Consider the following 11,628-nt stretch of genomic DNA (forward strand, 5'->3'; position numbering starts at 1 on the left):
ACACAATATTCTACAACTAATGCGACACAATATTCTACACTAACTATAGTATTTAGAATATCTTAACATAGATTATAAAAGATATTCTACGATGTGTCAATCATTCATGTGTGTGTAGCCATCAAGAAGAACAAAGAATTCATTGATGAAATATGGCAACAATATTATGACAACATTAACAAAAGACTAGTATAAATCATCGCGAGCTATAATAAGAGGACTTAATTCAACAAATTTCAGTCGCTGGCCTACATTTCCTAAGACAAATTCACTCAAAACTGGCTAGTAATTAATTAGGATCTAAATGAACATCAAAGAACAATACCGAACATATACCCCAATGTCAATTAAAAGCAAAGCATACAGAGGAAGTTGAGAAATGCATCGACACTAATAAGATTACCAAACATGCATGATATTAAGATCATATATATATATGCATAAGGGGAAAATGATAAAGGGAAGAAAAAGATAAAAAGAGGATCCAAACCTCATGCTGCACATTCAACACAATATGACTTTGCAACATTGATGAAGATCAAATGTCAAACAATTAATTTGAAAATTGATGGGTCTTTTTAATTTTTGGCTAAAAAATCTTTAATAATTTGATTCTTTTCATCTTCCCTTACCTAAGGTCCCTTATTTAAGTCACCCAAAGAGCAATTGAATTTGCAAATCCCATTGAATCTTTTTACTCGAATATGGCGGCGAAACCGTACCAGGCTTCGCTGGTTAGTCCACAAGATCTTCCTATAGATTACTACGGCTTCATAGCCGTCATCTTCGGCGTCTTTGGTGCTAAGTTATCAGATACAAGATTTGCTCGTGGCTTACTATATTCAGTGTGCAATTCCTAGGTAAAGTAAGGAATGTGGAAAATGATCTTAAGCAGATCTCAATGGCTATGATGTTTGGTATCACGAGTCTCATGACAAACTACTTGGGTGTTAGTCCCCGGGCAAGCAAGACAACTTGATGGAATTGTTTCAGACACAAAACTCATTTATAAGAAAATGTGGATGTCGTCCCGAAATATTTGCATTCTTTTGATGATTCTTAGCTAAATGAAGTTGTAGAATATGTTTTTGTTTTTATAGTTTGAGCTCTTTTTACAGGTCTATTCTGTCCCAAGTTCTAATGGCTCTAATCTTAGGAAACACTGTCAAAATTATTACTGTGGTGATATAACATTTTGTTAGTGAATTCAGGTTTCTATATCTTAACTAATGTCTTGTAATGTTGGAAGCAACTAAAGATTGGCTCCTCTTCAATATTCTACCTCCATTTCTACATTTCTCTGTTGGATTGCATGCAGAGGTTAAAGAATCAAGAAGATCAAAAAATTGTTGAAATAGTCGATCATTAGAATTGTTTGATAATAATTATATGAGACAAAGGTGCAACACACGTTCTCAAAAACTAGTAGTATATAAAGTTTAGTTTTAGTCGTAATTATTAAGGTACCTCAAGCTTTTTAGGACCATCGCAAACTTGGATGTCATTGTATTAAATTTTCAGATGTGTTTTTGATACCTGTAAGACCTTACACCTGTATAGTAGCCTTTCATGCCACTACCATGGAAAAGAACCTCTAGGTTGCCATGAACTTCAAAAGACAACTTATATCAAGGTTAAACAAGTTGAATTCTAACGTAAGTTGGTGGTAATTTGTGTTATATTCTAGGTGTTTTGATGATCCTCACAAATAAAGGACCCGGTCCCTGCAGAGTGCTCTTGTCCAGATTCAAAATAGGGTACAACCGTAAAGCTGTCATGTCAAGTGGTAGGTGAAAAGTGCAGTGTACTACACCAATATGAAGAGCGAACGAGATTGTCTAGTTCAGTGGCTCACAAATGCAGGGACCCGATCCCTGGCAGAGTTCTCTCCATCAGATGTATAATGGGGTACAACTGTAAGGCTGTCCTGTCAGTGGTTGGTGAGGCGCCAGCATAGTGAACCAATTAGAATGAACGAGGTTGTTTGCCCAACGGTAAATAATTCTTTATGGTTGATATTTTCAACATGACAAATAACATATTAAATTCATTCATTCAAAAGAAGAAGAGAGCCAACAAGCCTTTCACGAACTCACAAAGAACATTTCAAGGGACCTGTTCCCTGCAAGATTGCGTATATGAAAAGGCAACAAGACAGCTGTCAGAAAAGTTACCACCTCTAATGTGGTAGGTGTACAACTTTTCTTAACAACAGGATTTCAGCCAATAAGGTTGTCTCAAGGAGTTTGTGTTTATTTTATATAGTCTCTTCTCAAAAACACAAACTCAAGATTTGACAAACAAAAACTCATAAGCTTAGAAAGACAAATCCATCTTCAAAGGAGAACTCAAGCATAAGAACACATACAACAAGGCCCTGATCAAGTGAAGAAGTACTTTTCGTACTTGTTGTTGTTCTTGAATGTTTGTATTGAGCTAAACTTGTAGGATTCGTTTCACTCTTGTTAGATACATTTCAAATTTTGTTTGAGTCTTTGTAAGAACATTGTTAGAGTCAACTTTGCGTCTTACAGTTAAAGTCTATATTAATCCGTGTGGGTAAGTATAGTGGCCAATGGATGCATTGATTTGGCTCGTTAAGTAATAGGTTGTTTTACTTAGTGTTGAGATTAAGAGGTTAATCTCGGTGTGTGGTTGTAAACTGTGTTTTACTTTTTCTTGAGAAGATTAGTAAAAATAGTTTGAAAATCTTGTGTGACAGGTCATGGTTTTACTCCCTTGAGCAAAGAGGTTTCAATGTAAAACTCTTGTGCCTGTTTTTATGTTGTGCTATTTATTTTCTACGTTTTTATTCTGTCGGGGACCTGGTCCTGTGAACACTGGTGGATGCGTACATTCCAACAATTGGTATTAGAGCTTGGGCTCTCTATCTGGTTAACACCAAGAGAGAGGTTCCTACAAGGAATGTCGACAACACTGAACCTGCAAAGAAGTCAGTCCCCCACAAGACCACCTCTATTTGATGGACAGTTCTATAGACACTGGAAGATTCGAATGAGTGACTATCTCATGGGAGGACATTAAGGTATAGAGTGTCATATGTGAAGGTCCTTATGTGCCAACTATGGAGGTTAAAGATGGAGAGGTCACAAGAGTCATTCCCAAAACTCGACAACAATACAATGACTCTAACAAAAGATTAGTCCAGAAAAACCACAAAGCTATGAAGTTGTTGATGTGTGGAATCAGTATAAATGAATACGATATGATCTCATCGTGTGAATTAGCCAAGGAAATCTGGAATCGATTGAGAACAACGTATGAGGGTACTGAGGAAACAAGGAGATCAAAGCTAGATCTTTTTACTACTTAGTTTGAAAGTTTCACCATAAAAGAAGGTGAATCCATTCATGATATGCGTACCAAATTCTCCATCATTACAGATTCGCTTATGTTCCTTAAAGAACCAGTCCCTGTGAGCAAGCAAGTCTCTAAGATACTGGAAATTCTTCCCAGATCTTGGACAAATGATTTTGTGTTTGGCAATGAGAAAAAAGATCATGATGTGGTGACTCTAAATGCACTATTTGAACATCTTCAAGTTCATGAGATGCACAGGAAATGAGAGGTTCTCATTCTCAGGGGCAAAGACAAGAGGACAGATCTAATTGATGAGGCTGATCAGAAGAAAAATGCTAAAATAGACGAATCACTTGCTTCCATGGTGTCACAAAGTGAAACCTCTGAAATAGATGAGAACATGGGCTATTTCTTCACTCAAAGATTTCAAAAATTCTTGACAGAACGTGGTGGTTTCATGAAGAAAGAAAATCACAACAGTGCTACAAGCTCTAGTGACGTATGTTACAAGTGTGATCAACTAGGTCACTCCATTAGAGACTGCTCTATGCACAAAGCTGACCACGGAGAATATGTCAAGTCTGGAGAAAGTAAAGACAAAGAGGAGGACCAGGTCCGTGACAAGCCAAGCAGAAAAGAAGCCTTTTTTCAGGCAGTGAAGAAGGATCTAGCTGCATGGGAAAATTCCTCAAGTGATTCAGATGATTCTGAGCACTCTAATGATGCTTTCATGGCAAAGTCAGATGAGGAAGATGCTGATGAAAAGGTAACCCTATCATATTTCAAGCAAAACTTGAATACTTTTCTACCAGTAAATTGAGAAAGGAAGTTGTTGTACTACTTGATTTGATAAATGATCTAACAACTGAGAATTCGTGAGCAATAGCCTAGACATCTCTCAAGATGGAAAAAATGCTTTAGTTGCCCAAATATTTGATATTAAAAATCAGATGGTTGTTCTAGAAGCTGAAAATCTAGAACTAAAGGAAAAGATGAAAGAGGTAACTAATACAGTTTTTAAAGGAAAGAACGAGGCAAGCAACTTGCAGCTGGAGCTTGAAAATAAGCTGCATACTGCTGAAATGAAGATGGAATTGGCTTTAGAAAGAAATCTTGAGTTGGAGAGGGACCTGGTCCGTGTAAAAGAGGAACTTGAAAAATCCCTCAAATAGACCAATTCCTCTCAGATCCTTACAAATCTAATTGGTCAAGGCAACAATAGTAGAAGAGGGATGGGCTGTGAGAAAATAGATCCCCCCATACAATACTCACAACAAATCTATTTTTTATGCTGATGATCTGATGTATATGCATTGTGGTCGAGATGGACATCTTAAGAGAGATCGTCCTGTTTTGAAAAAGCATGAAGGAAGTTCGTCAAACTATTCCAAACAGAGGAATAGACTGAAGAAATGACCTGGTCCTGCTTATAGTCCTAAGTTGAAGAAAATCAGTCTTTCTCACTAGACAAAAGATTTTCTTATCACCATGTTATCTGCTTACTGGGAACTCTGTCTCAAATGGGTTCCCAAGGCTAACAAGTGATTTGCTATGCAAGTGAGAGGAGGTAGTAATAACAATCAGTGTTGGTTCATAAATAGCGGATGCTCAAAGCACGTGATTGGAAAAACTGAAAACTTCCTCTCTCTCAAGGCACTTCAAGGTGGAGGTGTCTCTTTTGGCAATGGCAAGAAATGGTACATTCTTGGTGTAGGCAGGACTTGAAAATCTGTGGAATACTCCATTGAAGTTGTGTACTATCTCAATGGTTGAAGTACAATCTTTCAAGTGTTTTGCAGATTTGTGATGAATAAAAATGAAGTCAAGTTCTTATCATATAAATGTGTGGTCACAAACTTGCTCTCTCGGGTGATGATCTTGACAGAAAAGAGATGCAAGAACATGTATATTACTGATCTGAATACTACTCGTAGTGAAAACCTCACTTGCCTTAGTGCTCAAGGTGAGAATGCTGAGGTATGACACAAGAGACGTGCTTATGTGAGTGCTTCTCTACTACACAAACTTGTGCCAAGGGACCTAGTCCGTGGTCTGCCCAAAATAAAATTTGCAGATGAAAAAGTTTGTATTGCTTGTGTTAAAGAGAAACAAATCAGACCATCCTTCAGGTGGAATAAGTAGGCTTTTAATCTTTCAAAGAACTTTCGGGCTGGAGTGGTGAATAATACATGTTTTGTAACCAAAATGATGAGATTGAGAATTTTGATCTCAATGGTGATGAAAGAATATGTAGGGGATATTCTTCCTCTAACAAGGCTTACCAGGTGCATAAATACAAGAATTTTGCATTGAAGAAAGTGTTCATATGATTTTTGATGAGTCTGGAAGAATTGAGAAGTTGCGAAACAAAGAAGTTTCTGAGATGGAAGAGTTGCTTTAGATTCAGAGAGATGGGCTAAACATTGAGCTTGCTGAAGAATGTCTTCTTGTTGAATCCAGTAGTACCAATGAAGCTGATGCAGATGATGAACTTGATGAGGGACCCAGTCCGGTAGACATTACTGAACAAAGATGATGCAATTCAAGCTGATAATGTAAATTCTAGAGGTGAAAATGAAGAAGCTGATCAAGATCAGTTTGAAAAAAGCAAAGTATGACACTCGGTTTCCCGATCAGCTGACCAAGTTCCTCTCATCAATGGTTTCAAACGAGGTAAAATTGACAAAATCCTCCTTTTAAATCACAAGGAATGAAGTTGTTGATTATTCAAGTACATATTAATGATTTCATCGTTGAAGCAAATTTTGAGTTGTTGTGTGAAGAGTTTGTTGCACTCATGAATAGTGAGTTTTGAAGTGAGCATAATGGAAGAATTAAACTTCTTCTTGGAGCTGTCGATCGAGCAAACTTCCAAAGGTACCCTTGTTTGTCAAGAAAAAATCATCAAGGAGCTGATCAAAAGGCTTAAAGTACATGAAGTCAGGATAATGTGTGAAGTTTTGCAAAGACAAGGACCTGGTACAACCTCAGAGACGTTGTTAAAAAGGTTTCATATTATGGATGCCTAGACAATTCATACTTCCATGGGCACTAACTTGAAGCTGGATACTGATGAACCTGGTTCAGAGATTCCATTCTTGTGCAAAGGAATCACATTTGAAGGCTGCTAAGAAAAATCTTAAGACATTCAAAGAAAACAGGGGACCCGGTTCTATTCTGTCCATCAAGAGACTTTTTGATTTGGAGTACTTGATGATTCTGATTATGCTGGGTATCAAGTTGATAGAAAAAGTACCTCAGGAGTGGCTTATGTTATAGGCTGATCTCTTACTCATGGGGAACTAAAAGGCAAGATTCAGTTGCTCTTTCAACAACTGAGGCAGAAAATGTAGCAAGTGCAACTTGATGTACTCAACTCTTGTGGATCAAGCAGCATCTTGAATCACTTAAAAGATCAGACTGAGATAATCAAAGTGCTGTGGGAATGCTGAAACTTGATTGAGTGGACCATGCCTGAAACAATCAACCCTATCATGACTATGCAAAGGGAGCAGGTATCCTTGTTTTTCAGTTATGTATGTTTTAGCAAGTTCAGTCTCATACCTTTTATAGGTATACACACATGGCAAAAGGGCTGAAGGAAAAGGGAGGTCACGACAGATCAATGCAATCACATTCAAACTACAGAGAGGGACCTGGTCCGCTCTCGAAGGTTAGCACTCTTAACATTGCATTTTGAATTATGCATGAGAACCATTGCAATTGCCACATATCTGTCATTCAGGTATCTGATCATTCTCCCATCATTTAAATGTCAAGATGACTCTTCCTTTCACACGATACACCCTTTCACTTCCTTTATACTCTATATTTGTTTCCATCTCCCCAGAAAATTCAAATTTCCTTCCAAATATCAGAGTTTTTCGAAACCCTCTTTTCTCTTCTCTAAAAAACTCTTCAAATGTTTAAACCCTTTGTTCTTACTAAAGAATTTTCTGATGAAGATGTTTTTAAGTATGAAGAGGGACCCGGTCCAATAAGCAAAAAGAAGAAGGTGGAAAATATGTTTTTCAAAAAGGAAGAGGTTGATATTCTGAGGACCCAAAGTATTCTGAATAGGAAGGTGTCTGGTTTTTTTTTTTTAAAAAAAAAACAACAAAAATTTAAAATTTTTGAGATGGTTCCTCAATTATTAATCTATTCATCTCGGAGGCATTGAGTAAGTTTGATTTTACCAATCTTTTTGGTATGAGAAACTAAGGCTAGTGTTAGAAGCTATGACAGTTGCTCTTGCTAACAGGGATACTGAAATGGTTTGCCTAAGGGCTCAGCTTTTGAAACAGCATTATCAGAGGGACCAGGTTAAAAAAAAACTGGCAGCCCTGAAGGTTCAACATGAAGCTTGAGCAGCAAAACATGCTGAACTTTAAGAGTGGAGTCTGAAAAACCATGCTAAGGGATATAATCCAGTAATTCTATTCTTCCAATATGTTGCTCCTATGTCATCCCCTCTCTTCCTACACTCCTGTGTCAGTCTTCCTCGTTTTCTATCGAAACTCAGTGGGCATTGTCTGGTTCTCATTCGTAATTATATGTGCAATGCTTTGATTGCTATTTTTTATTTTTGAATGAAAAAATGCCTTGTTTTTACTGACTTGTCTCATTACTTTATGTATTTGCAATCATACTCAGTGTTGCCCAAGTGTCCATGAATTTGCTTGAACTGCATATCTGTCAATTTGTTTTACTGGTTTAACCTTTTTTATGATGTCAAAAGAGGGAAATTGTTAAGGTATGAGATCAATCATGTTAGTTACTTGAAGAAGACATGGTCATGATGATAGGGGGAATCAATGCTAGCTACTTGAAGAGGACATGGTAATGTCAATAAGAGGAAGAAGTTGAATAAGTCTGTCATCATCAAAAAGGGGGGAAATGCTATTTTGTTGCTGATGTGAAGTTTTGATGATTTGACAAACTCTGGGAACTGATGCAAAAAGGGGACCAATCCAGTTACCTGAAGAATCATGCTGATAGGGGGAACTGGTGAAATGGGGAAGAAGGTAAATAAGTCTGTTATCATAAAAAGGTGGGAAAATGTTATTTCGAAGCTAATGTTAAGTTTTGATGATTTACAAACTTAGAGATCTAACAAGGAATCAGATCCTTGTTATTGGGACTGACAACAATGAAATGAATGAATAAACTCAGTGTGGGGAATATTTGTGTGTCATCATCAAAAAGGGGGAAAATGTTATATTCTAGGTGTTTTAATGATCCTTACAAATACAGGGCCTACCCGGTCTCTGCAGAGTCCTCTCGTCTAGATTCAAAATAGGGTGCAACTGTAAAGCTGTCATGTCAGGTGGTAGGTGAAAAGTGCAGTGTACTGCACCAATAGGAAGAGTGAACAAGATTGTCTGTTTCAGTGGCTCACAAATGTAGGGACCCAGTCCCTAGCAGAGTTCTCTCCATCAGATGTATAATAGGGTACAATTGTAAAGTTGTCCTATCAGTGGTTGGTGAGGCGCCAGTGTACTAAACCAATCAGAATGGACGAGGTTGTTTTTCCAACGGTTTATAATTCTTTATGGTTGATATTTTCAACATGACAAACAACATATTAAATTCATTCATTCAAAAGAGGAAGAGAGCCAACAAGCCTTTCAAGAACTCACAAAGAACATTGCAAGGGACTTGGTCCCTGCAAGATTGCGTATATGAAAAGGGGACAAGATAACTGTCAAAAAAGCTGCCACCTCTGATGTGGTAGGTGCATAGCTTTTCTGAACAGTAGGCTTTCAGTCAATAAGGTCATCTCAAGGAGTTTGTATTTATTTTATATACTCTCTTCTCAAAAACGCAAACTCAAGATTTGGCAAACAAAAACTCACAAGCTTAAAAAGACAAAGCCATCTTCAAGAAAGAACTCAGGTACAAGAACACATACAACAAGGACCTGATCAACTGAAGAAGTGCTTTCCGTACCTGCTGCTGTTCTTGAATGTTTGTATTGAGCTAAATGTCACGCCCCGAGCCTACACCCTGGGCGGGACAGGCACTCGGAGACCATTGCTGGCCCCAAGCGAACCCTTGGCCTGGCTTTCTTAACTCAGCGGAAACCTACTCAACAAATAACTCAATGCTATGCAGAGACATATACAACTTAAATGATACATATCTGGCCAAAAAGGCTACTCGAGTCTCAAAATAGAATACTTACATTTATACATAGATAAGGACTCAAAACTAACTGACTGACTGTCTATGAAGCCTCTAAAATACTTAGATGGATGTTGGGACAGACCCCGCAACACCCTAATAAACAAAACTAAGAGAACAAAATAACTGAGCCCTCTGGAAGCAAGGAGGCTCACCACTGACTCTAGAGTGCCCAACTGGATCAACGGCGTGCAGAGTGCTGATCCTGGGTACCTGCGTCTGCATCATAAAACGATGCAGGCCAACTGGCATCAGTACATGGAATGTACGAGTATGCGAGCTGGACCGCTAAAAACAACTTAAGCTTGAAAAAGGGATACAAAAGAGAACTTACCTTGGCTCTGTACAACTCAAGAATAACTGAACTTAATATAAAACAATAAGACACGAGCCATACATATAAAGCTTGTAAAAGAATGTAAACAACTTAGATCGTTAAGGATAAAATGATAACAAACTAAACTTTTCTTTTATAAACATAATACAGCTTTTGTGGGAGGTTCTTTAACCGACAACCACCACTACGAGCCTTAGTGATGATACAACGTTTTACCTCACGTTGCCAAAGGACCATCCTATACTTTGCCATCGATATAGGACCTTACTTTTGCTTAGTGGATCCACTAGCCTAATCTTACGTGATCATCTAAAAAGAATGATACGTCAAGTCCCATGTTGGCGCATGGTTCTTATGGAGAGTCGAGTTAATATGAACTCGTGTCCCCAATTCGGTGCTCAATACTACTCCCAAAAATACTTTGGCTCATGCTTTTAAAATAACTTCTTTCTTTGATTGAGACGATTACTCAAAACTTAGCCCAAAGGCTCTTTTGGAAGACATGGCTCCTTTCTTACTTAAATGTAAAAACATTTAGAACTTCTTTGGGAAGTACATAGTTCCCTAATAACTTTGGAGAAATGGACTCGACTCTTTACTCCTTACTTTACTTAAACTCTTTACTTTTTGACTTGAAACTCTTAACTCAACTTGAAACTTGAAACGACGTTAAGACGTTCAATAACGACTCTTGAAAAGCTTTAAAGACTTGCTTTGACTTGCTTAACTTCTAAGCTTGGTCCTAACTCCACTTGACTTCTAACTTCACTTGACTTGATCCTAACTTTCTTGAATTTAATTATGGATTCAAGGACTTGATTGGTATTTGGAAGGACCCCAGGGTGTTTAGGAATGATTTAGGAATGATTTGGGACAGCCAAACTAAAGAAAATCTTCGAACATAAATTCTGAAAACAGTGGAGTCCGCGTCCTGTCCGCGACGCGGAGAAGATTTTTGTTCACAGAGGGAACAAGTCCGCGACGCGGACGTGCTCCTCGCAAGCTGCCCGACTTTCTCCTTCACGTCTCCAACTCTAAATCCTCTAACCTCAAGGGTTCCAGCCCCAATCACTTAGAAACATAATATCCCTCAACATTCAATAGAATACCACTCAAAACACAATCCAATCATGTTCCACAACCCCCAATAATTCCAACAACAACAACAACCAACTTTAACAACATAACCAAACCTTTCTTAATGAATAAAAGGGGTTAGGTGTGTGGGGGAAAGGATCACCCAACACTAAAAGCTCACATACCTTGGTAGGGATCACCCCCGACGAAAATCCACGATGATCTCCTTGCTTGATCTCCTCTTCTTCTCTTCTTCTCTTCTTCTTCTCTTCTTCTTCTCTCAAAACCCTCACTCTCACTTCTTTTAAAATGGTAAAACTGATCAAAATGATCAGCCTAACACATTTATAAAACCAAAATAAAAGGCTAGGGAAAAGACCAAAATGCCCTTAATGATTCCCGGACGGATTTCCTTGTCAACTGCCCAACTTTCAAAGGTCATAACTCGCTCATACGGACTCGGAATTGAGCAAACTCGGTGGCGTTGGAAAGATCGTTCCGAGGGCTATGCAACCATAACTGGAAATACTTCTAACTCATCATGAGCTAGAAGTTACGACTGATCAAAGTTGGCCAAAAACTCACCTTTTCCATACTTAGCCAAATTTCCAAAACTTTAAAATTCTTTCCAAAAAAAGAAAAATTCCAATCCTAAGCCTCTTCAAAGCTATTTCAAATTGTCGGATGTTACAAACACCATTCTGTACTAA

General features: G+C 38.0%; 2 protein-coding genes and 1 pseudogene across 3 annotated transcripts in view; 2 read left to right on the top strand and 1 right to left on the bottom strand.

Moving 5' to 3' along the window:
• The window catches only part of LOC125831588 (pentatricopeptide repeat-containing protein At5g01110-like), an 809,602-nt gene that overhangs the window by 594,711 nt on the left and 203,263 nt on the right, over positions 1-11,628 (bottom strand). The gene's annotated exons all lie outside the window — the stretch shown is intronic.
• Positions 1-11,628, top strand: part of LOC125831646 (uncharacterized) — an 831,707-nt gene that overhangs the window by 87,228 nt on the left and 732,851 nt on the right. The gene's annotated exons all lie outside the window — the stretch shown is intronic.
• Positions 7,560-11,628, top strand: part of LOC125831002 (uncharacterized) — a 22,031-nt pseudogene continuing 17,962 nt past the window's right edge.

The sequence above is a fragment of the Solanum verrucosum genome, unplaced genomic scaffold (assembly GCF_900185275.1).
Source record: "Solanum verrucosum unplaced genomic scaffold, falcon-dt-bn FXZP01000049.1, whole genome shotgun sequence".
In the NCBI taxonomy this organism is placed as follows: domain Eukaryota; kingdom Viridiplantae; phylum Streptophyta; class Magnoliopsida; order Solanales; family Solanaceae; genus Solanum; species Solanum verrucosum.